Source organism: Aotus nancymaae, unplaced genomic scaffold (genome assembly GCF_030222135.1).
Source record: "Aotus nancymaae isolate 86718 unplaced genomic scaffold, 86718_ANA_hifiasm-v0.15.2.pri h1tg000029l, whole genome shotgun sequence".
NCBI classification, from domain to species: domain Eukaryota; kingdom Metazoa; phylum Chordata; class Mammalia; order Primates; family Aotidae; genus Aotus; species Aotus nancymaae.
Genome location: NW_026988442.1, coordinates 32,707,851 through 32,715,406, shown reverse-complemented (window position 1 = coordinate 32,715,406; position 7,556 = coordinate 32,707,851). Strand labels below are relative to the sequence as shown.

Genomic DNA, 7,556 nt, shown 5'->3' with positions numbered 1-7,556 from the left:
AACTAAATAACATTGCTGGGCTTGGTGGCTCACGCCTGTGATCCCAGCACTTTGGGAAACTGAGGTGGGGCGGATCACCTGAGTCAGGAGTTGAGTTCACACTGATCAACATGGTGAAACCCCATCTCTACTAAAAATACAAAAATTAGCTGGGCATGGTGGTGCATGCCTGTAATCCCAGCTACTCGGGAGTCTGAGACAGGAGAATTGCTTGAACCCCAGAGGCGGAGGTTGCAGTGAGCCGAGATCAAACCACTGCACTCCAGCCTGCTGGATGACAGAGTGAGACGCTGTCTCAAAAAAAAAAAGGAAAAGAAAAATGAATGAGCTGGTCATTACCCTGCCTTGACTCGGATTTTAACCAACATCTCATGTGAAGTTATGGTCTCATTCTGATGCGTATACCATGTTTGCCTGGCTTTCCTGTAGACATAACAATACGTTAGAGTTTTCCAGACTATATTCCACAATGTTAATAAGACGTGGAATACACTACAATAAAAATCTCTGTGGTAAAATCAACATAGGACATGCTGGGTTAGAGAAAATCAAACTGTTTTCTTTCCTACAGAACTTCTTAGTGCATTTTACATATGAACACGTGCTGTAGATTTTCAAGGGGAGGAGATTACATTTCCTGAATCTATTGACCATGGACCTAGTCACTCCTCAAAGAACAATTAAGTTCTTCAAGAGGATAAAATGTGAATCATCCTTGTTTTAAAAAAAAAACGCACAACCTATATTTTATTATCCTGTTTAAAAAATATTCTACTATTTCCTAACAATCCACAGCTATTTTTTCCATTACTATATTCCACCATCTCCTAAAAGCAGTGGTTTGCAAAGATTTTTGTGTAAGGGGCAATTCAGAAAAGATGAGGCCTGGCACTGTGGCTCATGCCTGTAATCCCAGCACATTGAGAGGGCGAAGTGGGCAGATCACCTGAGGTCAGGAGCTCGAGACCAGCCTGGTCAACATGGTGAAACCCCATCTCTCCTAAAAATATAAAAATTAGCCGGACTTCATGGTGGATGCCTGTAGGCTCAGCTACTTGGGAGACTGAGTCAGGAGAATCTCTTGAACCTGGGAGACAGAGGTTTCAGTGAGCCGAAACGGTGCCACTGCACTCCAACCTAGGTGACAGAGTGAGACTCTACCTCAAAAAAAAAAAAAAATGAAATTTTAAAGGTATATGTAGCCATCATTCTGATGCGTATACCATGTTTTATTGCATTTGGTGGGAGATATATATACACACACACACACATATACACACACACACATATATATACATATATACACATATATATATTTATATACACACACATATATGTATGTGTATATATATAAATATATGTGTGTGTGTATATATACACATATATGTATGTGTGTGTGTGTGTGTATATATATACACACACATACATGTTTATTTTGTGTGTGTGTGGTTGGGGACGGAGCCTTGCTCTGTTGCCCAGGCTAGAGTGTAGTGCTGTGATCTGGGCTCACTGCAACCTCCGCCTCCTGGGTTCAAGCAATTCTCCTGTCTCAGTCTCCCGAGTGGCTGGAATTACAGGCATGCACCACCATGCTCAACTAATTTTTATATTTTTAGTAGAGATGGGATTTCACCCTATTGGTCAGGCAGGTCTTGAATTCCTGACCTTGTGATCCGCCCACCTTGGCCTCCCAAAATGCTGGGATTACAGGCGTGGGCCACTGCGCTTGGTGGTGGGGTGTGTGTGTGTGTGTGTGTGTGTGTGTGTGTGTGTACACATATATATTTTTTTTTTTTTTGAGAAGGCATCTCACTCTGTTGCCCAGGCTAGAGTGCAATGGCATGATCACTGCAACTTCCACCTCCCGGGTTCAAGCAATTTTCCTGCCTCAGCCTCCCAAGTACCTGGAATTACAGGCACCCGCCACTACGTCTGGCTAATTTTTTGTATTTTCAGTAGAAATGGGGTTTCATCATATTGGCCAGGCTGGTCTTAAACTCCTGACCTCAGGTGATCCACCCACCTTGGCCTCCCAAATGCTGGGATTATAGGCGTGAGCCACCGCTCCCGGTCTTTTTGTTTGTTTCTTTGTTTGAGGAGACTCTCACCCAGGCTAGAATGCAATGGCGTGGTCCCAGCTCACTTCAACCTCTGCTTTCCAGGTTCAAGCGAATGTTCTGCCTCAGCCTCCCAGTTAGCTGGGACTACAAGCGTGCACCACCACACCCGGCTAATTTTTGTATTTTTAGTAGAGATGGGGTTTCACTATGTTGGCCAGTCTGGTCTTGAACTCCTGACCTCATGATCCACCCGCCTCGGCCTCCCAAAGTCCTGGGATTACAGGTGTGAGCCACTGCACCCGGTCTTTTTTTAGTTTTAAGGAGCGAAAAGTTTAATAGGCAAGAAAGAAAGAACAGCTTCCCCTTACAGAGACAAGGGAAGGGGGCTTGGAACAAAGAGAAACCCCCACAGAAAAACTTTTAATGAAGGTAACTCTTAGCCAGGCTGAAAGGAAAAGGTCATTAGGCAGCTATTATTATGACTATGTTGTGCTAAATACTCTGGATAGGGAGTGGTTCTCAGCACTAGATTGGACTTCAGTCTTCAGATGAAGGACCCCAGAGCACAGGTTTATAACAACCTGCAATAGGGAAATAAGCCCTATAAATGTGGGCCGGGCTTTCTTCAACATAAAGTTAATCTATTTACTTAGAATATCCCACAGCAAAGGCCAGGCAAGGTGTCACGTGCCTATAATCTCACCACTTTGGGGGGCCGAGGCAGGCGGATCACCTGAGGTCAGGAGTTCAAGACCAGTCTGGCCAACATGGTGAACATGGTGAAACCCCATCTTTACTAAATATACAAAAATTAGCCAGGCGTGGTGGCACACACCTGTAATCCCAGCTACTTGGGAGGCTGAGGCAGGAGAATCCCTTGAACCTGAGAGGCAGAGGTTGCGGTGAGCCAAGATGGTGCCACTGCACTCCACTCCAGCCTGGGCAACAGAGCAAGACTCTGTCTCCAGAAAAAAAAAAAAAAAAAAAAAAAAAAAATCCCACAGCGGAAGTTCGTTCATTCATTCATTCATTCATTCATTTTATTGTTCAACAACTACATCTTAGTGTTACAATTCTTCTAGAACTTGTCTAGCAGGCTTTCTGGTTTTCGCCAGAAAGTCCCCTTAAGAAAACTTAAAAAAAAAAAAACCACTTTTTTTTGTTTGAGACAGGGTCTCACTCTGTCACCCAGGCTGGAGTGCAGCGGCAGGATATCGACTCACTGAAACCTCTGCCTTTTGGGTTTAAATGATCCTCCTGCCTCAGCCTCCTGAGTAGTTGGATTACAGGCACCCACCAGCATACCCGGGTAATTTTTGTATTTTTAGTAGAGATGGGTTTTCACTGTGTTGGCCAGGCTGGTCTCAAACTCTTGACCTCAAGTGAGTGCCCATCTTGGCCTCCCAAAATCCTGGGATTACAGGGGTGAACCATCGCGCCTGGCCAAAAATACAACATCTTAAGTACCTATTAGAAGCCTAGCACTGTGTTCAGTTTTGTGCCCAATGTTGTGAACACAATATTCAGCCCACAGAGGCAAGGACCCCATGATCCTTACTCAGACACAGTGATCAACATCACAATAATGTGAATTTTAAAAGGCTGGAAATTGGGAGGCCGAGGCAGGTGGATCAACCTGAGATCAGGAGTTAGAGACCAGCCTGACCAACATGGTGAAACCCTGTCTCTATTGTCTCTACTAAAAATACAAAAAATAGCTGGGCGTGGTGGCATGCATCCATAGTCCCAACTACTCGGGAGTCTGAGACAGGAGAATCACTTGAACCCGGGAGGCAGAGGTTGTAGTGAACCGAGATCGTGCCATTGTGCTCTAGCCTGGGCAACAAGAGCGAAACTCTGTCTCAAAAAAAAAGAATTGCTAATGTGTGTGTAATGTCCAAGTGCGAGCAATGTTCAAGTCATTCTCTAAAGTCTTACAGGGCAGTAAGATGTGAAAACCAAGGCTCAGGAAGGCTAATGGATTTGCATGAGGTCACATGGGCAGCAATCCTGACCCAGGTATTGGTATGATGTTATTATTATTGCCATATGCCATCACCTTAATACCTCAAGTTAGCTGAGACACTTCTTTTCCCTACAAACTTCAAGAACTTCAAGAGTCTAATCTACATTCCCAAGACTGTAGGGTATGTGTGCACACGTGTGTATACATAAACATTCTCTACAATCTCTATTGCAAAATTTGAAATGTAAGTACAACTATCAGGAGCATCCAATTCCAGGTACTTCTGGTCACATTAGAACATCTTCAAAAATATATACATGGAAAGCTTGGTGGCTCACAACTGCTGTAATCCCAGCACTTTGGGAGGTCAAGGTGCGGTCACTTGAGGCCAGTAGTCGAGGCCATCCTGGGCAACACAGTGAGACTCCCATCTCTACAAATAAAAAAGTAGCTGGGTGTGGTAGTTGCATGCCTGTGGTCCCAACTACTTAGGAGGCTAAGGCAAGAGGATTTTCCTGCGCCTGGGAGGTTGAAGCTAGAGTGAGCCATGATGGCACCACTGCACTCCAGCCTGGGCAACACAGCAAGACCCTATCTCACCCAGACAGTGGATAGGTGACCACACTGAACAGAGACAAGTTCTCCCAGCTGAGGACCCCTTGAGCATCTGTGACAATCAGTAGATGCGGGAGCAAGGCAATCCTAGACTTGCTGACCACAAACACATGAGAGAGCCCAGTAGAGATCAGTGCATCTGGCTAAATCTAGAATATGCTGGGTGCAGTGGCTCATGCCTATAACTGCAGCATTTTGGGAGGCCGAGGTGGGAGGATTGCTTGAGCTCAGGAGTTTAAGACCAGTCTGAACAACATAGTGAGACTCCATCTCTACAAAAATTAAAAAGATTAGCTCGACATGGTGGCAGATGCCTGTGGTCAAAGCTACTTTGGAGACCCAGGTAGGGGAATTGCTTAGGCCCAGGAGGTCAACTATACAGTGAGCCATGATGGTACCACTCCACTCTGGCCTGGGCAACAGAGTGAGACCCTGTCTCAAAAAAAAAAAAAAAAAGGAAGAAGAAGATGGTCTATAAAAATATGGTTGTTGTGGCCAGGTGCAGTGGCTCAGGCCTGTAATCCCAGCACTTTGGGAGGCCAAGGCAGGTGGATAACCTGAGGTCAGGAGTTCGAGACCAGCCTGATCAACATGGAGAATCCCTCTCTACTAAAAAATACAAAATTAGCCAAGCATGGTGGTGCATGCCTGTAATCCCAGCTACTCAGGAGGCTGAGGCAGGAGAATCGCTCGAACCTAGGAGGCCGAGTTCTCGTGAGCTGAGATCGCACCATTGCACTCCAGCCTGGGCAGCAAGGGTGAAACTCCATCTCAAAAAAAAAAAATCGTTGTTGCTTTAAGCTATTAACTTTTCAGGTGGTTTGTTACACAGCAAAAGCTAACCAATACAGCCAGATGTGGTGGTTTATGCCTATAATCCCAACAGTTTGGGATACTGAGGTGGGAGGATCACTTGAGCCCAGGTGTTAAGACCAGCCTGGGCAACATAGCAAGACCCTGGCTCTACAAAAAATACTAGCAAGGAATGATGAAGCATGCCTGTACCAGCTACTTTGGGGGATGAGGTGGGAGGATCCGTAATGCCAAGAGTTGGAGGCTATAGTGAGCTATGATCGCCCACTGCACTCTAGGCTGAGGGACAGAGTGAGATCTTGTTGCTTAAAAAGAAAAAATTGAAAAAAGCTAACTAATGCACTGAATAAATAAATTAGCCTGGACAGACTGCATTGGCCTGAAAAAAAAAAAAAAAGTTTTTTTTTAGTTGCCAGAACCTACACTTGCTATCAGAGGCCTTTGGCTCTAAAGATGGGGAAAACACTATCTAATTGCTTTGACTTTTTTGTTTTTGACTCCCAGAATTCCTTCAATGCTCATGTCTCTGAAATATACTTATATTTTTCCTTGTTGTTTCTTCTATTACCAAAACCCTGGTGTATTTCACACACGTTGTTAATTACAGAGGCCATACGTAATTAACAAGCAAAACTGTGGTTGGAAACTTAATTGTGCATATAAATGGCCGCCTAAATGTTCAAATTAAATGGTTAGCCGTTCAACCACTACCTTGTAAATGCAGGGGAAATTTCTTTCTTTTTTTTTTGAAACAGAGTCTCACTCTGTCACTCAGGCTGGAGTGCAGTGGCGCGATCTTGGCTCACTGCAACCTTTATCTCTCAAGTTCCAGCGATTCTCCTGCCTCAGTCTCCTGAGTAGCTGGGACTACAGACTCGTGCCACCACATCCAGCTAATTTTTTGTATTTTTAGTAGAGACAGGGTTTCACCATATTAGTCAGGATGGTCTCAATCTCCTGACCTCGCAATCTGCCTGCCTCGGCCTCCCAAAGCCCTGGGATGCGTGAGCCACCACGCCCAGCCACCACGCTCAGCCATGCAGAAGAAATTTCTCCCAGAACTTTTCAAGGTTTGAAATGGTACCTATGTTCAATCTATACAACAGCAGCTGAGATAGACACTATTCACTCATTCCTCAACACCCACTGTGTGCCAGGCTTTCTGCCAGGTGTGTAAGATACAGCAGAGAGCAGGACTTCAGTGGTTTCAGGCTTTAAGGAGCTTGTATCCTACACACCAAGTGCTTTGACTTTTTAAATTTCCTTGGCTGGGGTCAAGTTAAAAAAGTTCTATAAAGCATCTACCTTTTGAAGAGTGTTAGGAGAAATGGAGAGAAAAAGACATACTTTTTTTCAGGACACTTCGATACAAAAATCAATGCATTTTCTTTCTTTTTTTTTTTTGGAGACGGAGTTTCGCTCTTGTTACCCAGGCTGGAGTGCAATGGCGCAATCTCGGCTCACCGCAACCTCCGCCTCCTGGGTTCAGGCAATTCTCCTGCCTCAGCCTCCTGAGTAGCTGGGATTACAGGCACATGCCACCATGCCCAGCTAATTTTTTGTATTTTTAGTAGAGACGGGGTTTCACCATGTTGACCAGGATGGTCTCGACCTCTTGACCTCGTGATCCACCTGCCTCGGCCTCCCAAAGTCTTTTTTTTTTAGACAAAGTCTTGCTCTGTTGCCAGACTGGAGTGCCGTGCTGCGATCTCAGCTCACTGCCACCTCTGCCTCCCAGGTTCATGCGATTCTCCTGCCTCAGCCTACCCAGTAGCTAGGACTACAGGCATGCGCCACCACACGCAGGTAATTTTTGTATTTTTAGTAGAGACAGGGTTTCACCATGTTGGCCAGGTTGGTCTTGATCTCTTGATCTCATGGTCCACGTGCCTCAGCCTCCCAAAGTGCTGGGATTACAGGCATGAGCCACCTTGGCGGGCCCAATGTATTTTCTTGATTGTTTTCATAGAATTACCTGATTATTTGAATGAATAAAGAATATATTGTTGCCAGGTACCATGGCTCATGCCTGTAATCCCAACACTTTGGGAGGCTGAGGTGGGCAGATCACCAGGTCAGGAGTTTGAGACCAGCTTGACCAA

General features: G+C 45.2%; 1 non-coding gene across 1 annotated transcript; it reads left to right on the top strand.

Annotated features, from left to right (window-relative positions):
• Positions 1–3,122: 3,122 nt before the first annotated feature.
• LOC135277100 (U7 small nuclear RNA) lies at positions 3,123–3,184 on the top strand. Its single transcript, XR_010344701.1, has one exon. It is a non-coding gene; the product is annotated as a U7 small nuclear RNA (small nuclear RNA).
• Positions 3,185–7,556: the final 4,372 nt, after the last annotated feature.